General features: G+C 39.3%; 2 non-coding genes across 2 annotated transcripts; both read left to right on the forward strand.

Annotated features, from left to right (window-relative positions):
- On the forward strand, positions 1-75 carry mir96 (microRNA mir-96). Its single transcript, NR_049646.1, has one exon. It is a non-coding gene; the product is annotated as a microRNA mir-96 (primary transcript).
- A 3,682-nt stretch (positions 76-3,757) lies between these two features.
- mir182 (microRNA mir-182) lies at positions 3,758-3,862 on the forward strand. The gene has a single exon (NR_049595.1). It is a non-coding gene; the product is annotated as a microRNA mir-182 (primary transcript).
- Positions 3,863-14,342: the final 10,480 nt, after the last annotated feature.

Raw genomic sequence — 14,342 nt, forward strand, 5'->3', positions numbered from 1 at the left:
GGCCTGCTTTGGCACTAGCACATTTTTGCTTTTGTACATATACTTTGAGCAATTATGTGTAGTGCCAATATAGGACTATACAGAATATTCTGCAACTAGACCAAGAAACCACGCATATGGCAATGTCTTCACCCCATTCTATCACCAGGAAGTTTGTTTCTTTTGTGTCTTATTTCAATATTATTCCATTAATTCTAAGTATTGTTTGGAGCAAACTAAGTTATAGAAAATGTTATTATTGTTGAATTATATTTAACAAACATAGCTTGTACCCTCTATCTTTTCACTATGCAGAAAGGTTGCACTATGACCGATCTGTTTTACAAATAACCTGCCTCAGGCTTCTTTGTATCCATTTATCCTTGTATCCTTTGTATTAATTTGTGTCAGAGAAGTTTAACTTGTAGTGATCCAGTTGGCTTTTAACTTAACTCAAGCATCAACACACAGTCTTTGGCTATCAGTATATTCTGGGTGTTAACTGTGGGCCTGCAAGAACTTTCATGTCATACTCAATATAATACTGACTGGGTTTAAATACCATCTTAACAGTTAGTTTTAGGAGAAGGATAGAAATGTAGCATACAGCCAGTACTGTGGTGCCAGATTTATTGTATACCAAAATAGCAGTATTCTTCTTCTGTGGTGCTGATATATTCCACAGCACTTTACAGAGATTATACATCATTATATTATTCTCTGGGCCAGTGAAGCTTATAGTCTAACACACCTATTTCATTTATACATGCTATGTTTATTTTATTGGAAACCAGTTAAACTGCCTGTATGTTTTATATCAGTGACCCCCAGCCAGTGTCTTGTGAGCAACATGTTGCTAACCACAGTCTTTGATGTTGCTCCCTGTGTCCTCAAAGTTGGTGCTCATTTTTATAATAATTGCTTGAAGGAAAGTTTTGGAAGCATAGAGGCACAGTTTTTCTCCAAGCAGAGTCTCCTGCAGACTAGCAGTCCACATGGGGCTACCAAATAGCCAATCAAAGTCCTTATTTACTATCCTCAATGAACTTTTTTAATGCTTTTATGGCTGAGTGTGGCTCACAAGTAAAAAAGGTTGGAGATTCCTAGTTTAGAATGTAGGAGGAAATTAGAATACAAGTAGGAAACCCACTCAAGCATGCTTAGAACATACAGACTCCATGCTGATCGCCAGTGGGAAGGCATACTCATCACTTTATTTTCCAAAGTCACAAGACTTCCTTCCCACCAGCAATTCACTTTAGAAGAGTGTATTTTTTATTAGCCACTTTGGTTCTTTATGTTAAGTTTCCATTTTTCCAGGTCACATGATAGAAATAATAAACACTATACATGTTTTATTGTAATCCTTCCAGCAAAATATGCATTGGCCCTGTTAGGGCCAGTAAGTGGATGATGGCAGAGAAGATACAGAGCAGTAGCTCCAGACACCATGCCATCTTACTATGGCCTTGGGTGCATAAATGATTAATATCACTCTGTATCTGTAGCTTTAGTTTAAACCGAAAGTTCAAGAGGCAGAACATTTGTAACTGATGCCACCAACCTTCAGTTTGGTGCCTGAGGCCCACTATTCCTCTTGTTAAATGGTGGGGCCACACCTAAAGATTCAGAATAGACAGGGATAGTTTACAAGAGAGAATCAACTGAATGAAAGGTAGGAAGAAGGGTTGTAGTTAAGGACTTATTATAATAAAGAACAGCAAGTATAAAAGAGGTTTATGCTAAATAAATTTAAACCATTATCTTAAGATGAGTTAATTAAGCTTGTTAATTAGGCATAAAGAAGGCAAATATGATACAGATTTAGTAAAAGGATATTCTTTATGGCATGGCATTATATTTCCATAAACAGTTATTTGTCAATATTGCCCTGTATTAAAGCATTGAACCCACTTTTAAAATTACTTGCAAGCTTCAATGATAGAGGGAAATTAATGCCAAATACTGATACCCCTGGGCAAACCATACTATACAACATGAAAGTAAAAAAGATAAAATGTATACAAATATTTGATATGCTTTTCCCAGCTATATGCCAAATGCTCCCACCACTCCCGCAGGAACAAAAGTACTTATCTGTACAGTAAGTGATACTGTAAACCTATTCAATAAATGGGACATTTTACTCACACAAACTGTAATATAATGGTGTTTATACTAAAATACATTGTTTAATATTAATCTGTTTATTTACTTTGGATCTAACAACTGTTTTGTGAGTATATGTGAGCAAGCAAACACTTGTCAGCAATAAGCTAACTAGTAATATTTAAGTTTATTTTCCACACTTTATACATGAGGAAACTCATTTGCTGTAAGATAGGGGAATCAGACAGAGCCAGGGCCTGTCTCTAAAATATCTGCTGATAGTCTGGACCGAGCTATTCATTAGATTAGGGTTTCTGACGGCAAGAAATGCAACCACAGGTCAGAACACAGAAAGCTAATGGAAGTGATCTTGGCAGAGAATGTGCTGAGAAAGGTCTCCATTGAGACTGTGCTCTAAGGTCTGTTAGGTTTTAGGTTTCCAGTAATATAACGGAAGGTGTCTGGAATTTAGAAATAAGGATTCATGCAGCTGTACAGGTCCAAAAAAGACTATGGCTATATGTAATAACCTGCAGAGATGTTGCCAAACTCAGACTCTTAATTTGTTCCTCTCTCTCGCTCTCTCTCTCTCTCTATATATACCTGTATATATATTTATATACGGTGCAAAATGAAGAGCACACCAACTTTTGTAGGTGATACCTGGGTGCCAGAGCAGTAATATTGAAATAAAAGCAAAAAGTGTCGGCACTCACAGGGTTTGCACAAAGTACTTACAGACAACAAGTCATAATCGGATGCAATAAGGTGAGGTTTATTGGTCCAAAGTTTCGGTTCCTTACTAGAACCTTCGTCAGGGAAAAAACCCTGACGAAGGTTCTAGTAAGGAACTGAAACGTTGGACCAATAAACCTCACCTTATTGCATCCGATTATGACTTGTTGTCTGTAAGTACTTTGTGCAAACCCTGTGAGTGCCGACACTTTTTGCTTTTATATATATATATATATATATATATATATATGGAAACCAATTATCCAGAAAGCTCCTAATTACAGGAAGATCAAGTCCCATTGGCAAGACAACTAATTTTAAATTTGAAAACACATTTTCTTTTTCTCTGTAATAATAAAAGTACTTTGACTAAGATATACTAAGGGGCACATTTACTAACCCACGAACGGGCCGAATGCGTCCGATTGCGTTTTTTTCGTAATGATCGGTATTTTGCGATTTTTTCGGAAATTATCGCGACTTTTTCGTTACCAATACGATTTTTGCGTTTTGAGTTTTTCGTAGCCATTCCGAAAGTTGCGCAAAATCTGGCGATTTTTTCGTAGCGTTAAAACTTGCGCGAAAAGTCGCGATTTTTTCGTAGAGTTAAAACTTGCGCGAAACTTCGGATTCGAATTCGTGTCTTAGTAAATCAGCCCCAAAGATATAATTAATCATTCCTGGAGGCAAAACCATTCTGTTGGGTTCATATTTAAATGTTTTTTAGTAGACTTAAAATATGGACATCCAAATTTTGGAAGACCCCTGCTGCTGTTTGTATTCCTGTTGTTTGGTAAAAATGCCAAGGGGTGCTGCAAGGATGACCCATTTTAAGAGATAATACTTCAATTATACATTTCAGTATATTATTATTTGTATATGGACACTTTGTACTTATCTTATTTTGTCTTCTTAGGGTGAAAGCATCAGGGGCAGTGGCTTCTCTGGCAGTGTTTGGCAATGGTAGAACTCACACTGGTGAGCTATGAAGATCCGGTGGTTCTAGACTTGCCAACTATGGCCTGGGAATAAAGCAGCAATTTACACGGAGACATCCTTTCCAACAGGTTTGGGATCCATCAAGAATTCAACATCCCAGAGCAGAACATATATGATGTACAAATATGTACAGTATGTTGATTACTCCTTTTAAACATCCTGGGAGATGCAATAGGGTTTTAACATATTATTTCTTCCATTTTAAGGTGTCAGCAGTCAGTGGCTGAAGGTAGTGCAGTAGGGCTGAGATTATATGTTTCTCTGCACGCCTAAAGTCACAGGACCCATCCGCTTACAATCACCATATGAAAACTCAGCAGCACTTAATCAAATTTATTTTATTAAGCTGAATAAGAAGAGAAGTAAATGTACACAATAAATAAAAATGTATTAGTTTTTAAGCAAATTAAAAGCATTGGTGGCTGAACATTCACAAGTGTTTTAGGGTAAGATAGTATTTCTATTTTGTTTATATCAAGATCTTTCAAGTGAAGAATCCTATTCATTAAGTCACTATTAGCAGAAAATGTTATATGTTATACTTCCTTTTCCAGCATTTGTATGGGTTTCTGTGGTAGCTAATAATATTCAGCACGACTCACAAACCATCTGATAGCATATAGGAATATATGCACATAGTACTATTTCTATAAACTAAAAAGTATTAGATTCATTGCAAAACTACATTCAAGTGGAAGATGTGGCTTCTAAGGCCTCACGTTATATAAGGGCATTTAGTTAATAATAAGAAATGCTGTCAGGGTTGTATTTATGATACATGATGTAAATGTAACCTACCAGAAAAAAGAAATTAACAAAGATGGCTATATACAAGCCTGTATATATAGATACAGGTTGCTAGTAAGCTGCACACCATGAGAGAAAATAATACCTGGGTGCCAGCAGGGCCGCCATCAGAAACGCCGGGGCCCCCCACATTAACACAAGCGCCTTGCCCCTTCTGTGTGCAATATAAACAGCTGATATTACTCTATAACAGTGGTTCTCAACCTTCATAATGCTGCGACCCTTTAATACAGTTCCTCATGTTGTGGTGACCCCCAACCATAAAATTATTCCTAAGACCATCTGAAATGTGTGCTTTCCAATGGTCTTAGGCGGCCCCTGTGAAAGGGTCGTTTGACCCCCAAAGGGGTCCCGACCCACTGGTTGAGAACAACTGCTCTATAATAAGCAGTTCATATAAGGCTAATGCCACATGTAGCGTATAGCGCATATTTTCGGCAAGCCGAAAAATTCTTGCAAAGAATACGCTCCATACGCTTAAAACTCCCCCCTACCTGTGCCTGCACCCGAATGAATTGAATACGCTTGGGTACAGGCACATGTAGACGATATCCGGCTAAAAACGTGAGACTTTGCAGTGCAGGCACAGGTAGGGGGAGTTTTAAGCATATGAAGCATATTCTTGGCAAGCACTTTTCGGCTTGCTAAAAATATGCACTATATGCTACGTGTGGCATGAGTCTAAAGAGTTCCATTAATTAATGTGCTAATAAGTCATTCCGTTTATTGGGGGTCAGTGGAGTTTGCCCAAAGTTTAACACCTTCCCACCTACCTGCCCCTGCTCAGTGCTGTCATTGCTTGATATGGAGGTTATGTAAGTTTTCACATAAGTTACTTAAACTGCGTAAGCTTAGGGGCCCCAATGATTTTGCTGTGGGGCCCAATAACTAGTCAGTAGTATTTAATAAAAACAGTAAAAATACTGAATGTGCTAATAAGTCAGTATTTTAATTGTGGGGGTCAGTGAAGTTGCCTAGGGCGCCCGGTCGGCTTGGCCTGCCCCTGGTCTTCTCTATATACATGTCTCTCCCTTTCTGTTTCTCTTCACTCTCCCCATTCACACTATTATTCTCCCCAACACTTTTTCTTACCTGTGCCTTGGTTTTTCCATCTTGTTCTCTATGGGGGAGGGCTGGGCCAATCCAGGTTGGGGGGAGGCTTGGCCAATCCAGGCTGGAGGAAGCATGCAGGCCAATCTGGGCTAGGGACAATCTAGGCCAATCAGGTTGGGGGAGGGCTGGGCCAATCCAGGTGGGGGAAGTATGCAAGCCAATCTGGGCTGGGGCTGGCTGGGCCAATCAGGTTGGGGGAGGGCTGGGCCAATCGGGTTGGGGGCAGGCTGGGCCAATCCAAGCTGGGGGCGGGCTGGCCATTTCAGGCTGGGCCAATCTGGGCTGAGGCTGGCTGGGCCTGGCTGGGCCAATCGGGTTGGGGGTGGGCTGGGCCACTTGGGAACGGGGCAGCAGCACAGAGAGAGTAATGTTAAAGCTAATATGAGTAAGGGCAGCACGGCTGGGCCCCCCTTAAGATACAAAAATAACCGGGACCAGGATGATTGTCCCCCCTGTACTCCCCTGATGGGCCCTGGGTGCCAGTGCAGAGAGTGTAGATAGAATGACAGCACACGCAGGGCTTTTCACACAAGAGTCTCAGATAAATAAATGTGAGGCTTTATTCAGTCCGACGTTTCAGTTCCTAAATGGAACTTTCATCAGGGACAGCAACACCACAGTGCAGTACAGACGTTTATAAGCCCAAAAGGGCACCAATGTTGTTGCTAGGCAACCCCGAACAAACATTAAAAGTGAATAATATAACACAAACTAGAATATAAACAACACCAAAAGTGCATAAAAAATCGTATGTACCAAAGACATGAACAGACAAGAAAAAAACATCCAAAACTAATGGGTGAGTGATTGCACGGACCTCACTGAGTGGCATATAGTAATCGCCAAGTCTCATTTATAAGGTACAAGAAAATGGAAAAGCCCCGTATTTTTTAGCCGCCCCTGCTGGATGAAAGCCGCGTGTCCATATGCCAGAAGACCGAGTATATGAGCTGTGTACAAGGTTTGTCGCCGTTGCTAGGCAACCAAATAGCGGCATCAAGTGTCCGGGTGCATCGGCAATACATATGCGTATCAAGCGCCTGTGCGAAGTTGTTCAGCTGTATACTGTTGAGGTGTACGGAGGCAAAGTGCCAGCAGCGAGCACTCTGGTCACTGGAAGGGTGCCCTGATGTCGCTGTACTGGGCAACTTAAAATTCATATTGCACCCAAATCCAGATGATGTACACATGAGCTGCAACAACACACCGTCGGGTCAGCACTATAGAGTGCACCCCCCCACAAATCAAGTCTGTTTTGCCTGTATATATATATATATATAGCCAGAAGTCTGTACCATAGTAATATACGATATCCTTGTAACTGACAATGTGTTACATTTTGTAATTGTTAAAACGCAAAAATAAAAATTTTTAAAATTACTGTCTTTCTGTTTAAATTTATAAAAGCCAGATGCAAATGGCAATACTGAATATAACTGGTGTTCTTCCCTGGAAAGATATTACAGTCAATTAATACTATGATACTTGATACATTGCTTACATACATTCTTGTTTAATGAGCACAAATCTATAGGGGTTGCATTTTTTTAGATACAAAAATTTAACTGCACAAACCTGGACCTGCAAACAAATTTTATCTTTATTCTAAATCCCTAAAAAAGGTTAAAATAACAGATCTAAGAAATACTTGGCACACTATAAGTTGTGGTTTTGGCCCACGTCCTAAAACCACAACAAGAGGGTGCACTGCATCTGCACAACTTAGCAAATGGGCCAAGAAATTAATCATTGCAAATTATTTACAGGCATAAAATGAAAAGGAAATGGAAAGAAACCCAATTTTCACTCTTAAGCTGGCCATACACGTGGCGATCTGACGATGTTTTGTGCGAAACATCGTCAGATCCGCCACACACCATTCAGGGCTGAATCGGCAGGTAAGGAGGTAGAAACAATAGGATTTCTACCTCCTTCTGCCGATTCAGCGCTGAAGGGAGATTTTGGTCAGGCGATTTCTATGGCGCCCGATCAAAATTTTCAAACTGGTCCGATCGGCGAGTCGGCCGATATCAGCAGCTTCCTGTGATATCGGTTGACTTGCCGACAAACCATACACGCACCGAATATCTTACGAAACGAGGTTTCGTACGATATTATCGGTGCGTGTATGGCCACCTTTACAGTGTCCAATAAGGGGTGAAATCAGTCTGTCCAGGATAAGCAGCTTCCCTAAATGTGCTTATCTATAGGGTAGTCCTTGAAATGGTAATTGTAGGAGCAAAGGATGGTATCCTTCCCAGGGATCTTGCTGTTCTGCGTATTCAAGGATAAAGGCAAAACTCAGGTGTAACAGTTCATGTATATAGTCAGGAGAGCCATGCAATATTAATTAAAAAAATACATATTGAAAGGGGAACTCCAGCAAAACAAAATTTGGCAAAGAGCCCCACACAACACAAAAAACCCTAATATACCTATCACTGTAATTTGTTCCATCAAAAAGTATGGATAAATACCATTCTTATATGCTGAAATCCAGCTGCAAAACAGTTCTTCTGTTTCTGCATCATTTGAAATCCTGGCAGGGGAGTAGGCACTAAAACACAGATGTTCTAAATTGTTGCAACTTCTCCACAGCTTACAGACAGCAAGCAGGAACTACACAACCCATAATGCATTGCACTGTGATGTTCCTTTCCTTTTTCACGTGCGCAGGAAATGGTGGGATTTGGAGGATGCAGGCTGAAGGCAGGCTGAGAACAGTCAAATACTGTTTTTTTTTATCTCAAAGTAGTCAGCCTGATCATTGTTACATAGTTAAGATGGGTTAAAAAAGACCAAAATCCAACAAGGGTTTATGTGTGTGCTGGGTTCACTTGGAAGGGTTGAACTTGATGGACTTTTTCTACCCAACTTAACCATGTAAGTTCAGCCCTTCCATGAAACCAACATCAATACTAATTGTAGATTTTAGTATCACAATAGCCTTGCATATTAAGCTTCAAGAAATCATCCAGGCCCCTCTCAAAGGCATTAACAGAATCTGCCATCACAACATCACCCTGCAGGGAATTCTACAGCCTCACTGCCCTCACTCTAAAAAACCACCTACACTGCTTCAAATGGAAGCTCTGTTCCTCTAATCTAAAGGGGTGACCTCTGGTGCGTTGATTGTTTTTATGGGAAAAAAGAACATCCCCCAACTGCCTATAATCCCCTCTAATGTACTTGTACAGAGTAATCATGTCCCCTCGCAAGCGCCTCTTTTCCAGAGAAAACAACCCCAACCTCGACAGTCTCACCTCATAGTGTAATTCCTCCATCCTTTTTAGGTTTAGTTTCACGTCTCTGTGCTCTGTCCAGTTCATTAATATCGTTATTAAAGGAATACTGTCATTGGAAAATATGTTTTTTTCAAAATGCATAAGTTAACAGAACTTCTCCAGCAGACTCCTGCATTGTAATCTGATTATCAAAAACACAAACTGATTTTTTTAATATTTAATTTTAAAATTTCACATGGGGCTAGCCATATCCTTCATTTCCCAGTTGTCACAGCCATGTGACCTGTGAAGAATAATATTTTAAATGGTAGAGTGAATTATTTGCTATGTAAACAGTTTAACTTAGAAATAAAAAGTACAACATAAAAATCATGAAAATATCCCTTTAAGGACTGGAGCCCAAAACTGCACTGCATACTCAAGGCGAGGCCTTACCAGGGACCTATAAAGGGGCAAAATGATGTTCTCATCCCTTGAGTCTATGCACTTTTTTATACAAGACAGCACTTTATTTGCTTTAGTAGCCACAGAATGACACTGCCTGGAATTAGACAACTTGTTATCTACACAAACCCCTAGATCCTTTAAGGATGCCCCCAACACACTACCATTCAGTAAATAACTCACATTAATATTATTTTTACTCAATTAAATTAGTCTGGCAAGATCTGCTACACATAAAACCATGCTGACACAAACTTATAGTATTGTGATTTGCAATGTATTCAAGTACCCTATCCCTTATTACCCCTTCCAATAGCTTTCCTACTACTGATGTCAGACTAACAGGTCCACAGTTTTCAGGCTAAGAACAGGATCTCTTTTTGAATAACGGCACCACATTAGCAATCCGCCAGTCTCTCAGCACCATGCCAAACCTCAACGAATCCTAAAAAAAATTAAGTGAAGAGGTTTGGCAATCACAGCGCTAAGCTCATTTAATATCCTGGGATGAATCCCATCTGGGCCTGGACCTTTGTTTACCTTTACTTGTTCAAGTCTCTTAATTACTTCCTGAGTGACCAATGCATCAGTAGTTATATTACTAGAATTGTGTCTATTAAAAGGGAAGCCTTGATTAGCTGGCTCCTCAGTTGACAGATGGTTCTCATCAACCAACTGACCTACCTGTGATAATGGGGGTCCCACCCCTTCTCTAGGTTAGCTTGCTTGATAGCTTTTATGTATGCTTTACTGTACAAGAGTACAATGTTCCCTCAAATTCCATCTTGGCCATGTGTGCAAAAAAAAAATATTTTGTGTGCACATTTTTAAAAAGGCATGCAGGTCAGAATCAATACAAAATATAGGATTTTTAAAATGTGTGTGCATGCCTGAGTTTTCACTGTCCCAGCTAACTTAAACAAACTAACACTTTTATCAAACCACAAATGTTTGACTTTGTGATGCCTTTCCTTGCTTACAAGAGAAATATACTGACCCATATACTTGTTAAGCAATATTTTAAAGATGTTCCATTTTCCCTCTGTGTTTAACCCTGTGAAAAGCCTTTCCCAGTTGACACATTGCAGAGATGCCCTTATACTGGCAAAGTCTGTACGTCTAAAATCGAGCGTTTTAGTTATTCACTTATAGACGACCATGTTATGATCACTGTTCCCCAAATGCTCACCCACACAAATGTTAGAGAAAAGTCAAGTATTATCAGATATCACCAGGTCCAAAATAGAATCATTCCCAGTAGGTTCTTGAACCGCCTGAAATAAAAAGTTGTCATTTAGCATATTTACAAACCTACTAGCTTTTTCTGACTTTACGCCATTACGCCAGTCAATGTCTGGATAATAAAGGTCCCCCATAATAACAACTTGACCTAGTTGTGAGGCTTCCTCCATTTGCAATAGTAGCTAGGCCTCACCTCCTCATTTATACAGGGTGGTTTATCAATGATTATTTTCTTTGTAACCTTTAGCCCTGCTGAAATCTCTACCCAAAGGGATTCTACACCCTCCCTGTGTGGTCTCTGGTTATTTGTTTAGTGCATGGATTTCATTTAGGCTTTATATACATCCCCCTGTCCCTCCTAAAATGGGTGCAACCATTTAAATTCACAGTCCAGCAACATGTTTCATCCCACAATGTCTCAGTGATACCAATTATATTAAAATTTTCATTACATGCAATAAACTCCCTCTCTGCTATTTACCTGACACGCTCCGTGCATTTGCCAACATACGGAGGTTACTACTGTTCCCTCTTACATTTATATTACATAATGGAGAGTTAGCGCTAAGGTAAATATTAGCCTGTTTTCTTTGAGTGCCTCCCTCACTCCTCCCCCATGAACCCTTACTGACCCCACTGCCCCATATGCACTAGCTTTCCCATAATACTCCAGCTCACCCACCCCCCTTGCTTAATTTAAACACTCCTCCTGCCATTCTTTCCCCTAGCACAGTGCCCCCCTTTCCACTGAGGTCCAATCCGTCACAGCTATATAGTTTGTACCCTAAAGAAAAGTCAGCCGAGTGCTCTAAGAACCTAAACCCTTCCTGTCTACATGGCTAAGACTTTAGCCACGCATTTTGCTCCCTAAGCTCCCACTCTCTCCCTAAACTTGCATTTGGCACAGGCAAAACTTCAAAAAATGAAACTTGATGACCTTTCCTTAATATTAGAGCCTAGATCTCTGAACTTACTCTTTAAGGTACTCCACCTCCCATTATTTTTGTCATGAGTACCAATATGAACTGTAACACTTATGAACCAAGACAGTTGGGTCATGCCCAACCCCACCCAATAATTTGTCTACCTGATCAACCACATGCCGAACCCTGGCACCAAAAAGACAAGGATCCAGTAATAGTGTAACTTTTGCCTTATGACAGCCTCATAACCCACACAATTTTGTTATTTAGAACCTAAAACAGCAAAAATCCTTTTTTTTATTTAATAATGTTGCTTTAACCAGCCACCAGCCTGTGTGTAAGCAGATCAGCAGGAAAGTTTAGATTACTGTTCCAAACCATATTATAACATTAAAAATCATGAAAAGGCTGCATTTTTTTTAACTGATGTATATTGCAAAGTTGCTTGAAATTATGCTTACTTTTCAAAAAGCTTAAGTTTTGTTTGGGTGGAGTTTCCCTTTATTTTTTTGTTTGTTTTTAAATCGATTTAAAAAAATCAAAACAAAAATATGAATAACAACACTCCAAAGGCTTACAGTAGTCATAGTATTAGTGTCCAAGCCAGATGCCAGAGGGGCCGCTGTAAGATGCCGCAGACATTCACTATTTATTGGGCTGGGGGGGCTGTTTAGGACTCTGTGTACTTAAAGGAACAGTAACACCAAAAAATTAAAGAGTTTTAAAGTAAAAGAAATATAATGTACTGTTGCCTTGCACTGGTAAAAGTTGTGTAATTGCTACAGTAACTCTACTATAGTTTATATAAATAAGCTGCTGTGTAGCCACGGAGGCAGCCATTCAAGCTGGAAAAAAGGAGAAAAGGCACAGGTTACATAGCAGATAACAGATAAGCTCTGTAGAATACAATAGTGTTTTATCTGTTATCTGCTAAGTAACCTGTCCCTTTTTTCCTTTGAATGGCTGCCCCCATGGCTACACAGCTGCATTCTTTATATAAACCATAGTAGTGTTTCTGAGGCAAAACACCAGTTGTACCAGTGCAGGGCAACAGTACATTATATTGGAATTTCTTTTATACACTTGAATTTTTTGGTGTTACTGTTCCTTTAAAATGCTAGGGCCTATTGTATTCTGTTTTCATATTTACTCCTCCTTCTTTCTTTTTTCCTCCTTCCCTTTTTTTATATCTTTTCTTTTATTACTATATCTGTACCATCTTCATGATGATAATTAATGATGGCTGTCGTAACACAGACTATTGCGATGAACAGTCTGCCAATGATGTAATGCAGCATGATTAATAAAACCAATAAAAATTGTCAGTTTAAAAAAAAAAAAAAAATGCTAGGGCCTATTTTGAATCCCAGTCCAGGCCTGTAACTGTCTATGTAACCAACTGTCCAGATTCCCTTTCTGCCCAATCTCTACTCTTGGAACCAATGAATGCAACCTGAAACTGTCATGTTATGGAAGCATTAGACTCTTTAGTCTTTTGCAAGCAAGATTACAAAGAACGCATTAAGACGTTTAGAGAAAGCTTGCACTTTATGTTAGTGATAGTAGCACAGACAGACAGATAGAGACACCTGTGAATAAAGGAAAGGTATCCTTACTTGACAGCCCATTCAGTAGCACTTTAAGATTTAAAAGAATATCCCATACTTATTCAAGCACAATCACTTATTGTTGTATAAATGCTTAATCAAATGTGGCAATGTGAATTATTTTACAGTTTGTGTATGCATGCTAACAGTTCTGCGCACTACATTTGATGTATGTAGGTAGATTTATCATCCTGCATTGAGGAATAAATAGGATCAGATCTCTCATGAGATCTGATTATTGGGTAGGGCTAATTGATCAGATTAGTCCAATTTAGTCCACCATCTTGGTTAAAATAGCCAACAAGCTTAGCCAAATAAGTAGATTTTCCAGTGTATGGGCAGCAATATTTAGGAGGCCTTAAAGGAACAGTAACACCAAAAGATTAAAGAGTTTTAAAGTAAATGAAATATAATGTACTGTTGCCCTGCGCTGGTTAAAGTTGTGTGTTTGCTACAGTAACTCTACTATAGTTTATATATAATAAGCTGCTGTGTAGCCCGGGGGCAGCCATTCAAGCTGGAAAAAAGGAGAAAAGGCACAGGTTACATAGCAGATAACAGATAAGCTCTGTAGAATACAATAGTGTTTTATCTGTTTTCTGCTATGTCCCTGTGCCTTTTCTCCTTTGAATGGCTGCCTCCATGGCTACATAGCTGCATTCTTTATATAAACCATAGTAGTGTTTCTGAGGCAAACACACCAGTTGTACCAGTGCAGGGCAACAGTACATTATATTGGAATTTCTTTCATACACTTGAATTTTTTGGTGATACTGTTCCTTTAAGCAATACAATAACACTTATGCCTCCCTCTCCCTAAAAAACCCTTAATCTGATTTTCAACCTGTATCCCTGTAGCTGGTGTTGAACTAAAATCCCTTCATTCCATCTATCCAAGTAGTTGTTATAATCTGGGAATCACTAATGTAAATATTTACCTAACAATTGTTTGACAGTGTGGAAATAATGGTAATGTGTAATGCTGTATAAGAGGGTTTCAAATCTCTTTCTCATGGGAGTCATATAGGTCATTTTAACTACTGCATTCTACTGTAGGTGAAGGTATCACTGTATCCATGATGATCCAACTGGAACAACGTGGTCTGTTTCTATTTTCAAAGGAGAAATGTAGTGAATGG

The sequence above is a fragment of the Xenopus tropicalis genome, chromosome 3 (assembly GCF_000004195.4).
Source record: "Xenopus tropicalis strain Nigerian chromosome 3, UCB_Xtro_10.0, whole genome shotgun sequence".
Lineage (NCBI taxonomy): Eukaryota > Metazoa > Chordata > Amphibia > Anura > Pipidae > Xenopus > Xenopus tropicalis.